A 12,364-nucleotide genomic window follows, 5' to 3' on the forward strand; every position below is an offset into this window, starting at 1 on the left:
AGTGAGATACCATCTCACACCTATTAGAATAGCTGTAATCAACAGGACAAGTAATAACAAATGCTGGAGAGGATATAGAGAAAAAGGAACCCTCACACGCTGCTTGTGGGACTGCAAATTGGTACAGCCACTATGGAAAACAGTATGGAGGTTTCTCGAAAAGCTAAGAATTGATCTACCATATGATCCAGGAATCCCTCTACTGGGTATTTACCTCAAAGACTTGAAAACCCATATCTGAAAAGATATTTGCACACTGATGTTCATAGCAGCATTATTCACGGTGGCCAGGACATGGAAGCAACCGAAGTGTCCTATAATAGATAACTGGATAAAGAAGTTGTGGTACATATATAAAATGGACTATTACTCAGCCATAAGAAGAGATGAAATACTGCCATTTGCAACAACATGGATGGACCTTGAATAATCGTGCTAAGCGAAATAAGCCAGACAGAAAAAGTTGAAAATCACATGATATCACTTACATATGGGATATAAACCTAAAAGCACAAATGTACAGGACAAACAGACAGAGACTCAGGGAGATGGACAATAGACTAGTGGTTACCAGAGGATAGGGAGGAGTGGGGAAGAGGGAGGTAGGCGGGGTAAGGGGGATCAAATATGTGGTAACAGAAAGAAATCTAACTACGGGAGGTAAACACACAGTGTAAATATATATATGCCTTACTGTTAAAAAAAAAAAAAAAGGATCACTATCAAAAGAGTGAAAAGACAGCCCACAGAATGAGAATATTTTTGCAAATCATATATCTGATAAGGACTTAATATCTAGAATATAAGAACTCCTATGACACAATAACAATAGAGCAAACAACCCAATTCAAAAATGGGTAAAGGACTTGAATAGACATTAATGTAAAGAAGATACACAAGTGGCCAATAGTGCATGAGAAGATGCTCAGCATCATCTTACAAGAAAAACGCAAATCAAAGCCACAGTGAGATATCACTTCATACCAACTAGAATGACCATAGTAAAAATAGTAGGAACAAATTAATGTTGATGAAGATGTGGAGAAATTAAAATCTTTATACAGTTGCTGGTGGGAAAGTAAAATTGTACAGCCACTGTGAAAAGTTTTGGCTCTTCCTCAAAGGGTTAGACATAGGATTATCATAAGACCCAACAGTTCTACTCCTTGGTATAGATTCCAAATAATTGAAAATGAGGGCACAAATGGATTCTTTATCTTTTAATACACTTAATTTTGGAATAATTTTAAATTTATAGAAAAGTTGAAAAATAGTACAGTTTCCATATATCTCTCATCCAGTTTCCCCTAATATTAGTGTCTTGAATTACCATTTGTCAAAACCAAGAAACCAACATACTATTAACAAAACTCTAAACTTTATTTGGATTTCAACAGTTTTTCTACTAATGTCTTTTTTTCTGTCCCAGAACCCCATCCAGGATACTACATTACATTTACTCATTATGTCTCTGTATTCTCCTCTGGCCTGTGACAGTTTCTCACACTTTCCTTGGTTTTCATGATCTTGAGAGTGTTGAGGCATCCTAGTCAGATACTTTGTCCCTTTCTTCAGTTTGCCTGATGTTTTTCTCATGATTAGACTAGGGTTATGGGTGTGGGAGAAGAATACAACAGAGGTGAAATACCCTTCTCAACACAGCAAATGAACATGACCTATAACAGGAGATATTTAACTTGATCACTTAATATGCTAGTCTATTGGGGTTACCATAAACAAATACCACAGACTGGGCAGCTTAAATGACAGGGATTTATTTTTTCACAGTTCTGGAAGCTGGAAGTTGAAGATCAATGTAGCAGCAGGGTTGGTTTCTCCAGAGGATTTTCTTCCTGGTTTGCAGATGGCCACCTCTCTCTCTGTCTTCACATGGTCCTTCCTCTGTGCATACCTGTCTTAACCTTATAAAGACACCAGTCAGGTTGGATTAGGGCCCATCCTAATGACTTCATTTAATCTTAATTTCCTTTTAACGGCCCTAACTCCAAATATAGTACATTCTTAGGTACTGGGGAATAGGGCTTCAACATACAAATTTTGAGGGACACAATTCAGCCTGTAATTCTTGGTTAGAGTAGTGTTGCCTAGGTTTTAGTTTTTTCTAATATAAAATTACTGTTTTTCTTTTTCTAGACTTTATTCTTTGGAAGCAAGTCACTAAGTCCAGCCCGTAAGAGGAGATTGTGAAATTCTTTGATTAAAAACAATCAAACAAGCAAGCAGAGGATTCCCTGGCATGTTCTTTCCATTTGTCATGTGTGTGCGTGCACACGCACACTGAGGTATGGGGACTGTGTGAACTCTCCCTGCACCCTGAAACCCAAAATGAATTGCTACAGAGCAGAGGTTCGAAAACACCTGCCAAGCAAGTGGCTTAGTGGCCTAGTGGCCTGGCCAGTGGGCCACTGGAGTTCTACCACAGGCCACCTCAAGACCCTGGACTTCCTTTTGGCTCCAAGAGTCTATTTGAAGACAGTTTATATTCTTGGGTCTAGGTTTAACAGGAGATGCAAAACTGAAAAGATGATTATATTCAAAGCAGATTTAAGAGAAAGGACTAGGGGTTGTAATCTTTAGTTTTAGGAACTATGCTGGGAAAAAAAAGTTTATTTCAAAACTAGTTTAAAGTAGCAGTGAGTTTTCATGGACTGTTTGTCATTTTTTCCAGAGCTCTGGATAGTAAATACATACCAGCACTGAGAAAAAAATCCTGCCCTGCCCTGCCCTGCCCTGTTTGCACAATTTGCTTACAGTTGGCCTGCAGTTCCTTCAGTCAGCAGGTGTGGGTGATAGCTCCTCTGCACCTCGCCACCTTCAGATACCAGAATAGATGGGATGGGCAATGCTCCTTCTTGCCCAGAAGGAACTACATTTTCATTGGACACACAAGCGCTTATTCCTGAAACAATTATGGTTAAGATGGTATAATTACTGGAAGCTCATTTGTTACTCAGATTTATTGGTTTGGATCCTGGCTCTGTCACCTTCTAGCTGTGTGACCTTGGCCAAGTTACTTAACTTCTCCATGCTCCAACTTCCTCATCTGTACATTGGGGATAATAGTTGTATTTATCTCATAGAGTTGTTTTATATATAAATAATGATTCCTGGGAGACAATATATACGATAATCATTATCCTTATTATTATCAGGCACTGTGAAGATACAAAAAAGTCTAACATATGATTCTTGCCTTGAGAAGCTGACAATTTATCAAGAAGTCCTACTCTGAAAAAAATACATGCTAAGAAGTAAATTATGTGATTTAAGTAACAAATGCCATAGGAATTAAAAGGAGGGTGAGACTAGAGTGAACTGTAGCAGTCAGAGCCAGTTTCCTGGGAGAGGTGTATTGAGCTGGTATTAGGAATATAAAAGGCAATTTGGATGGGAGAGGGGTCATGTTTTAATCTGGTAGGTTAACTATTACAACACAACAAATTTCAGTGGTTTGACACAAAATGTTCATTTCTTGCTCTTGTAAATGGGCAGTGGGGTCAGTGGTGGGAGTGTAGGTGATACTCTATTCCCTGGAATCATTCAGAAATCCAGGCTCTTTCCATATTATGTCTCTACTGTTCCCTAGGGCCTCAGAATCCACTGCTAGATGCTCTGCATGCCACAAGCGAAAGGGAGGAGAGCAGTAGAGGATGGCACAGGGGCTTATAATGGGCCCAGTCTACAAGTGGTGCTTATTTCTTATCCTTGATGGGGAGGAATAAACTTTTCTCTCTCCTCAAAGTTCTCCTGGCCAATCTAATAGTCAAATAGACATGAGACAGATTAGTGAGAGAAAATAACCAAATTTAATACATATATGTTTATGGGAACCCTACATATATTAGAGAGTCAGAGACACCTCATGCAGTTCAGAGCTAGAAAGGGGCATTGAGGTATATAAGACATCCTGAGCTAGAGATGAGGTAATGATGAAGCCCCTTGGGGGCTTCAAAGATCATTGCAGGATGACAAGAAGAGCAGACCTTTAGTAAAAAGAAGTTTGCCCTGCTCTACAGATAGGTCAAAAAAAGTTACCTCTGATAATGTCTAAAGGGCAAGGCCTGTAATTCAAATTCTTCTAGGTAGTTAAGGGTGATGGGGCGCAGAAGTTTCTCTTGAGCCTATGGCTAAAGTTGCCCTTAGCTCGAGGGCATACCACAGGGGCATGTCTTGGAGTGACTTATTCTAGACTCCAACATGTTCATTCCACAGCCACTCCTAACTTTAGGTGAGGCTGGAAAGAATGCCCCAGCTGTGGGACCAGGGAGAAAAGGAGACCGCTCTTGGTGCACATAGAACATTCTAGCCAGGGGTAGGAAATCCATCCTAATGCTTCTTTTCCCATGAAGCACTTAGCAATGCATCTCTCACCCTTAACCTCTCCCAAGAGCTAAACAAAGTATCATCATTACCATTAAAATCTGAACCATCAGCACCATGTACCTGGTTTGTTGAGTTTGTCACAATCAAGTTTTGCTTTCCCCTCCCATCACCTCAACCTCCCCAGAGCAATCAGATTAATCACCAGGATGCCATGGAGCCTGGTCATGGGACAGAGGCCCCTGTTGGCCTAGGTGTAAATGTCAGGGCCCAAGGCTCGGATTTATTCATTGGATTGCTTATAGCTCTTCAGCGAAGAGAAAGTGAGTCTTACATTTAGTGCCCCTAGTTTGCCCCTCCTGCTGCCTTGAACAAACCTCTGGGTGGGTTTCTCAGAGGGATTATGAAGATAAAGCACAATCAGAAATGAGTCATTTCTTCCTGGACTGAGATGGCCTCCCTGACCCATCAGGACTTTGGATTCAAGCTCCACCTAGTCTAACAATGTCTATCTCACAATTGCTGGTCCAGGCAGGATGAAGTACTTGGGCTGGCCCGATGACATGGTCATTTTCTTGGCATGTCAGAACCAAGATCCTTTAGGGAGCACTAGGCCAATAGCCCCTTCTCTGGACCCTCCATGTCTTTTGAGCCATATCTTTCTGCCATTCAAGGAAGGAGTCATGGGGTCACCAATTCTAAGAGGACATCCATTCTGGCTCTTGCCGGCCTCCTCTTTCTTCCAGCCTCGATTGTACCTGGACTGATGAACTCTACATTGGTTCTCAAGTTGGAATGGTCTTGTCCCTTGGGAGACATTTGGTAATATTAGGAGACATTTTGATTGCACTACTGGGGAAGTGCATTTAGTAGGTGGAGGCCAGGGATGCTGTTAAACATTCTATGATGCACAGGACAGCTCCTCCCAACCCCAGAAAAGAATAATCTAGTCCAAAACATCAATAATGCCAAGATTGAGAAGCAAGCCCTGAGCTACATGATAGAACATGCCCTGTGATCTGCACTTTTGTACTGTGCATGCTCTGTTTCCAGAGAAGCAAGCAAACCCTGCTTCTTCTCAAGTATCCCTCTGCCCTTGCACCAGAGACCATGGAAATGGGAGAGAAAGGCCCTTCAGACCCTGAGCTGGAGTGAGCACGTTGGGGCAGCGCCTTCCCTGAAAATCTCTAAAAGTAGGGTGTCTCATCTATCCCTGGGTGTGGGGAAGAGGGGGCCAGCTTAGTTTGAGGGTTGGTGTGGTATAATGTAGTGCAATAAGCACCGGCCTTGGAGTTAGGTTGATCTCCATTCAAATATGCCCCACCACTTTTAGCTGTGTGATCTAAGCAACTTTCTTAATCTCTTTGGTTTTGACTTCCTTACTTTTAGCTGTGTGACCTAAGCAAGTTTCTTAACCTCTTTGGTTTTGACCTCCTTACTGTGAAATGAGGATAACACTCCTAATTTGTAGGGTTTTGATGAGAGTTGAATGAGATGGCATGTACAAAGAGCCCAGCACACTGAAGGCACTCATTAAATGCTAGTTCTAACTCTAAAATTCTCTAAAGCAGGAGTCCCAAACCCTCCGGGCTGTAGACCTGTACCAGTCCATGGCCTATTAGGAACCAGGCCACACAGTAGGAGGTGAGAGGCAGGCAAATGAGTGCAGCCATCCCCCAGCGCTAGCATCACTGCCTCAGCTCCACCTCAGATCATCAGGCATTAGATTCTCATAGGAGCACCGGTCCCTGGTGCCAAAAAGATTGAGGACCACTGCTCTAAAGAGTAGCTCAGTGACAGAGATTTATGCTTATTGTTGTGCTATTTTATAGCATTAATGAATAGCTTGGCTGCTGTAGTCTAGATGGGAAGATAAGAACCACTAGGAATCAAGGAAATTCAGGTCACTCTATAATGTGTTGGTAGAGCTGAAATGAAATCCTCGCTATTCTCTGTTTTGGTTGCTATAACAATGCTACAATAGGCTCCATCATTGGACAAGGATGAAATAAAACCTATGTTGTTTCATGGAGGCATTTTGTCTCAGCTCAGAAACATTTTTACAGGTTAGCAGAATATTCACACCTTGAAGAGAACCGTGGAAGTAGCATTAAGCTGTGAGAGAGTGAAATTTGGTTACAGGTGTGACAGGGAAAAGCCTGTCCTGACTGCTCCCAGCCCCTCTTCTTGATTTCCAGGGCTCGTGGCACCTCAGCAGTGGAAAACCTAAGGCTCTAAGAGAACTGCCCCTCTGAGCCTCACCAACTCACACAAAAGTCAGGCCAGTTCCTTGTAAGTATCTGTATACCTGTTGTCGGAGAGAGGACTTGATGTGCCACTTGAGAAAGGTTAGCAACAAAATGTTCATGCCCCTTGTTTCAATCAGTTCCCTTCTTGAATATTCCTGTAATGACATAATGCAAATATGCTGTGAGTACACACTTTTCATTGCATTGTTGTAGATGACAGCAAAGAATTGGATGCGTCCTGATGTCTATGCAGGGAGGATGGTCACAAAATGATGGAGCGCTTGTAGGATGGACTATCATGCTATCTTTAAAGACTCGTGACTAAAGTTTGGTACAGTGTAAGAAAATGCTTATGATATAATGTCAAATGTAAAAAGAAGCAGGATACAAGTTTATAGGTATCTGAGATGTACTTCTATTAAATTTTGCTTAAGACAGGCTCTGAATAGAGAACTGTTATAATTTTTTTTGTTGTTCTACACAGATATTGTGTCCCACAAATTTTTTTTTTTCACAAGGGCAATGCCAGAGGGCCATAGAGAACCCAGTCTGGTGCCTGGAGTCCCAGGGTAAGGAGCTCACCATTTCTGAAGCTGCCAAGAGCAACAGTGTCAATACTGTGGGAGTGAAATTGTATCTTTCTAAACCAGAGAAGCCATGTGCCATATGAAGCCCACAAAAAGCAAGTGTTGGCCCAGAAACTGGGTGAGTTTTTTGGGGATAGGAGGCTAGTTGGAGATAGGGCAAAATCTGAGCACAGTGCTCCTGGTTGGGAGCAGGTAGAGGCTGGATGAAAAGCTCAGAGAACAGCGTCTTCCATAGGCTCTTCATTAAGGCATCTCCCAACTGCTTCCCTACCTTCGTCATAGATGGTAGGTTATAAGAAACAGAAACTCTTTCAAGCTGTCTCAACAAAAGGAGTGTTTAGCAGAAGGAAGCTGGGGACTTTGCAGAGCCCCTCCTCACCCTACCCACTAGAAGCATAGGAAATTCTCAGGCAATGGTGGCCTCTGCCTCACTCCAGGGTGACACATGGCCTCCACCTCAGCAGCTTTTCTCTCTCTCCCACCAGCACTTGGTTCCTGTTCCCAAAAGAGTCCCGAGGTCAGGGTTGCCACCCTGCCATGGCCTCAACTCTATCTAAAAATGAAAACTAGCTCCCACACCTCTGCCTGCAGTTCTCAGTCCCTTCTGCATCCCAGGAAAAACAAGGAACCTGATTATCCACCTGTAGGACCACCGAGGCCTCTCTTCACCCAAGGAAAGGCTTGCAGTGAGCAAGTGTCTTCAAAGCACTCACCATCGCACTTCCAGGCACTGCCCATGCCCTCCCATCTGGCCTCTCCCAGGGCATGCTGCCTGATACCTTTCCCTTAGGAAGGGCCTGTATTTGCCTCACAGTGAAAATCCGCCGCTCATTCAAGTCCCAGCCCAAGCCAGCCCCCTCTGCTCCCAGGGACTCTACTGAGAATCTAGTTGCCCAATAGCCTTTAACTCTGTTATAAAGCTTCCTGACTAGCAGGTGTCTCCTGTGTGTGTGTCTCAAGTTAGGACTTGGGTGCTTGCGAGTAGAGCTCCTGTTGTTGGCTTCCTTAGAGTCCCCATGATACCTTGGAAGATGCTGAACTTCCTGGATGATCAGCAGATTGTCACCAGGGATTTCACTGATGGCCAGCAACAGGCATGTGAGTGTAAACTTTAATGGTCTGTGGGGACTCTCTGCTGAAGAGGCCAGGGTTAAAGATCAGAGCGCTGCGAGGCTCTGCTCACTGGGGCTGCAAGAGGAGCCTTGTGGGAGTGGATATGCCTAGGGCCCAAGGACAAAGTCCTGTAATAAATTACGTGGGCCCAGAATGCTTAGCCATTTCCTCCTGGAGCCCTTCTGCCTCTCCCGCCTCTCCCTTATTCTCCCATACACTCTGAGTCCTGGCATTGCTCTTTCAGAGTGCCTGGGTGGAAAGGAAGGGAATCAGACAGACCCCAGTCCTGACAAGGTAAAGGAGCGCCTGGGGCCTTCTCTGTCTGTCAGATATACCTGGTCTACAGGCCTACCTCCTGACAGCTGGGAGGATGGGAGGAGTGGGTCACCTCTTCGGGGTGGGGGAAGCGTTGCTGGACAAGTAGCAGATTGAGAGATGCAGACATAGGGAAGTGCTGTAGAGCTCACTTGGAGATCAGGTGGGACAGGCCTGTGAAGTAGAGAGCTGGAGATTCCCTTTAAAAGTCTGGAAAACAGAAACCCCAGCCCAGGGTCTTGGTCAGTCAAGCTGAGGGCCAGCCTAAGGGACCGGAGAAGAGGGAGAAGAAGCTGTTCTGGCCCTCTGCTCCAGGAAGGCAGACTCACTGGCAGAAGGGAATAGCAGGAGGCCCTGAGCCCAGCAGTCTCCTCAAAGTAGAAAGACCTCACCATAGGATCAGGAGACATGGAAATATCCCAGGTGCTGCTGACTGGGCACCTGGCTGACGCAGGCTGTGCCACATGAGCCATCTCAGTGCATACTCTCAGCACAGTGGTGTTAGTCCCTCCATTTCCTGAATAAGGAGACTGAGGACCGTTGAAGTTGAGGTGCCTGCAGAAAGGAGCAGAACTGGTGCTTGACTCTAAAGCCTGGGCGTGTCTCCCTGGACAATTGTGGATGATCGAGTTGGTTACCTCTGGAAGGCCTGGGCCCCAGGATGAGGCAGGCCCCTGCCTGCCTGGTCTCAAAGCCTCTTCTGGATGGGCTATTGGTTGTTGGGATAAGGAATGACTGAGGGGAGGCCACTACTATGGACTCCCAGGGCTGTCTTACCTGAGCTGTCAGCATGGTGGGCATTCACAGGAAATTTGAGACAGACATTAGGTGGGATTGGCCAACGTCAGACTCCTGGTAGGTGTGAGAGCCCATCCCCAGTATCCTAAATTGGGTGTGTTTGTTCTTTACCACTAGTCCTCTTCCTCAGGTCCCATCCTATAACTCTAACCCATAAACCCCCTGAACTCAGTTCAGGATTTTAGTTTGAAGAATATTCAAACTTTGTGTAGGGCTCTCTGGGCCTGGAGCACACCCCTAAAGGACAATTCAAGTCCCACTACTTCCTGCAGGAGGCTTTCCCCAATGCCTGAACCACTGAGAGCCTGCTGGGGCACCCAAGGCCTTCCTCTTGGGGGACCTACTCCCTGTGTGTCTGTCTTAGGCTCTGCTGCATCCTTGGCACTGGTGGGTCTTGGGGTGCTCAGCTTTGGGGAGAAGTGACAGTAGGGAACAGCATTTCTCAGTTACCTAGATGCGTTTATATAACTTCATGCTCTTCATGTCTTCCAAAGGCCCTTGCTTCTACATTCTCACTCAGTCCACATCACAGTTCTTGGGAAGAAAGAACAGTACATTTTTCACAAAGGGGGACAGTGAGACGAAGTAGGGAAAATGCTTTGCCCAAGACCACTGGACTGTGAGCACCTTAGGAGCACAGGCTGGATCTCCTCAAGATTTCTCTGTCTCCTTGTTTTTATTACACCCATCCAAGGCATGGCAAAGAACAGACATCTGGCAAATCTATGTTCAGTAAAGGAGTGGAGTAGTCTGTAGCAGAAGTAAAGTTGGTAATAAGGTCAACTTTCTAATCCAGTGCCATTTTAGACTCTCTGTCTACCTCCTTAGTAATTAAGCAGCAGGTGTCATGTTCCTTTATTGCAGTGGGGTGAGGCGAGGCTGTACAAAGGAAAACTGGCCCAACAAGGGACACAGGCAATGCTTTGTCACCCCTCAAGGGTAGGGGCTACCTCTGGACTGGCATCCCATAGACTAGAGTCTCAATGTTGGTTTTGCTCCTTAGTCTCCGGGCTCCTTATCTATGAGGTGGGATGTCTCCATGGGTTTGTGTGTGCTTAAATGAGAGGATCTGGAAAAAGTGCCCTGCACACCACATGGCACACAGACCCCTGCCCACTCTGGTCCCTCCTAGTCTGAGCAACACTTTGATATTCTCCCCAGCTCCACCTCCCCACTCGCCTTTCAGCATTTTCTTACCCACTCTCCCATACTTCAGTTCAACGATGCTCCAGAAACACTTGTTAATGGTGTAGCTTTAGACTCCCAGCAACTCTGGGAACCAAAAGGGCTTTGGGAAACAGTGCAGCACAATGACTCCCATGGGCTCAGCCATACTGACCTGCCTTAGGGTTAGACAAGGGGGCCTGAGCTAAAAAGAAGACATCTCACTCCCAAGGAGGAGGAACTTGCAAATTCTCCAGGACTTTGCCTCAGGGACAATGCTTCACCTGCCTTCCTGGGATGAAAGGAAAAGCCATTTCCCCGTTGGCCATCCATCCATCTGCTCACCCACCCATCCATCTATCTACCCATCTGCCTGCCCATCCATCCACCCACCCATTCACCCACCCACTTATCCTTCCATCCATTCATCTATCTACCCACCCACCCATCTATCCATCTATTCACTCACTCACCCATCTATCTATCCAACTATCCACCTACCCACCCATCCACTCATCCATTTATCCATCCATCTATCCACCCATCCATCTATTCATTCAGCAAACATGTCCTGAGCCCCTACTGGGATGAACAAGGTATAGTTCTGCTCTTAAGTTTCTCACAAGTGTAGGAGAGACATTCAATGATACATAAAAATGGGGGTAAGTGTGAGATAGAAAATTTCATCTCCTGTGTGTGAGGATGTCTGCACCTGTGTGTGCACATGTGGGCATGTGTTCGTGTTCCTTCCACATTCATATTAATCAAATACAGAGACACAGAGATCAAGGTGAGAGAGAATGTGGGGTATTTCAGGAATTACATGAAATTCAGTGCAACTTGGAGGGAAGAAGTGAGATACAAGGTAGGCTGACAAGGTTATGACCCTGAAAGATCTTAAATACCATAAAGATATGGCACACTCTTAGCTGTGGAGATGCATGACATGGCCAATTTTTTTGCATCTTTTAAAGATAACTTGGTTGTTGGAATGGAAGATGATTTTTGGAGAGCCCAGCAGAAGCAAGTCTGCCTGGGAGGCTTCCATTCTCCCAAGTGAAGGATGAGAGGGGACTAAGGGGTGGTAAGGAAGGGAGAGAGCCTCTAGTTTTTCTTTTCTTTTTTTAATTAAATTTATTGGGGTAAAATTGATTAATACAATTATATAATTTTCAGGTGTACATTATAATTTAACATCTGTATATTCTCTTGTGTGTTTACCACCCAAAGACCAGTTTCCTTCAGCTACCATATATTTGATCCCTTTTACCCACTTCACCTTCCCCCTTACCCCTCTATATTACTCCATCTACCTTCCCCTTCCTCCCCCACCCCCTACCCTCTGATAACTAGTAGTCAATGGTCCATGTCCATGAGTCTCTATTTGTTTGTCCTGTTCCTTTGTTGCTTTTAGGTTTATATTCCACATATAAGTGATATTATGTGATTTTCAACTTTTTCTCTCTGGCTTATTTCACTCAGCATGATTATCTCGAGGTCCATCCAGGTTGTCGCAAATGGCTGTATTTCATCTCTTCTTATGGCTGAGTAATATTTTTATTTTATATATGTACCACATTTTATATATGTACTACATCCATTTTATATATATACCACAGCTTCTTTATCCAGTCATCTATCATAGGACACTTTGGTTGCTTCTATGTCCTGGCCACCGTGAATAATGCTGCTATGAACATCAGTGAGCAAATATCATTTCAGATATGGGTTTTCAAGTCTTTGCAGTAAATATCCAGTAGAGGGATTGCTGGATCATATGGTAGATCAATTCTTAGT

The sequence above is a fragment of the Pteropus alecto genome, unplaced genomic scaffold (assembly GCF_000325575.1).
Source record: "Pteropus alecto unplaced genomic scaffold, ASM32557v1 scaffold725, whole genome shotgun sequence".
Taxonomy (NCBI): domain Eukaryota; kingdom Metazoa; phylum Chordata; class Mammalia; order Chiroptera; family Pteropodidae; genus Pteropus; species Pteropus alecto.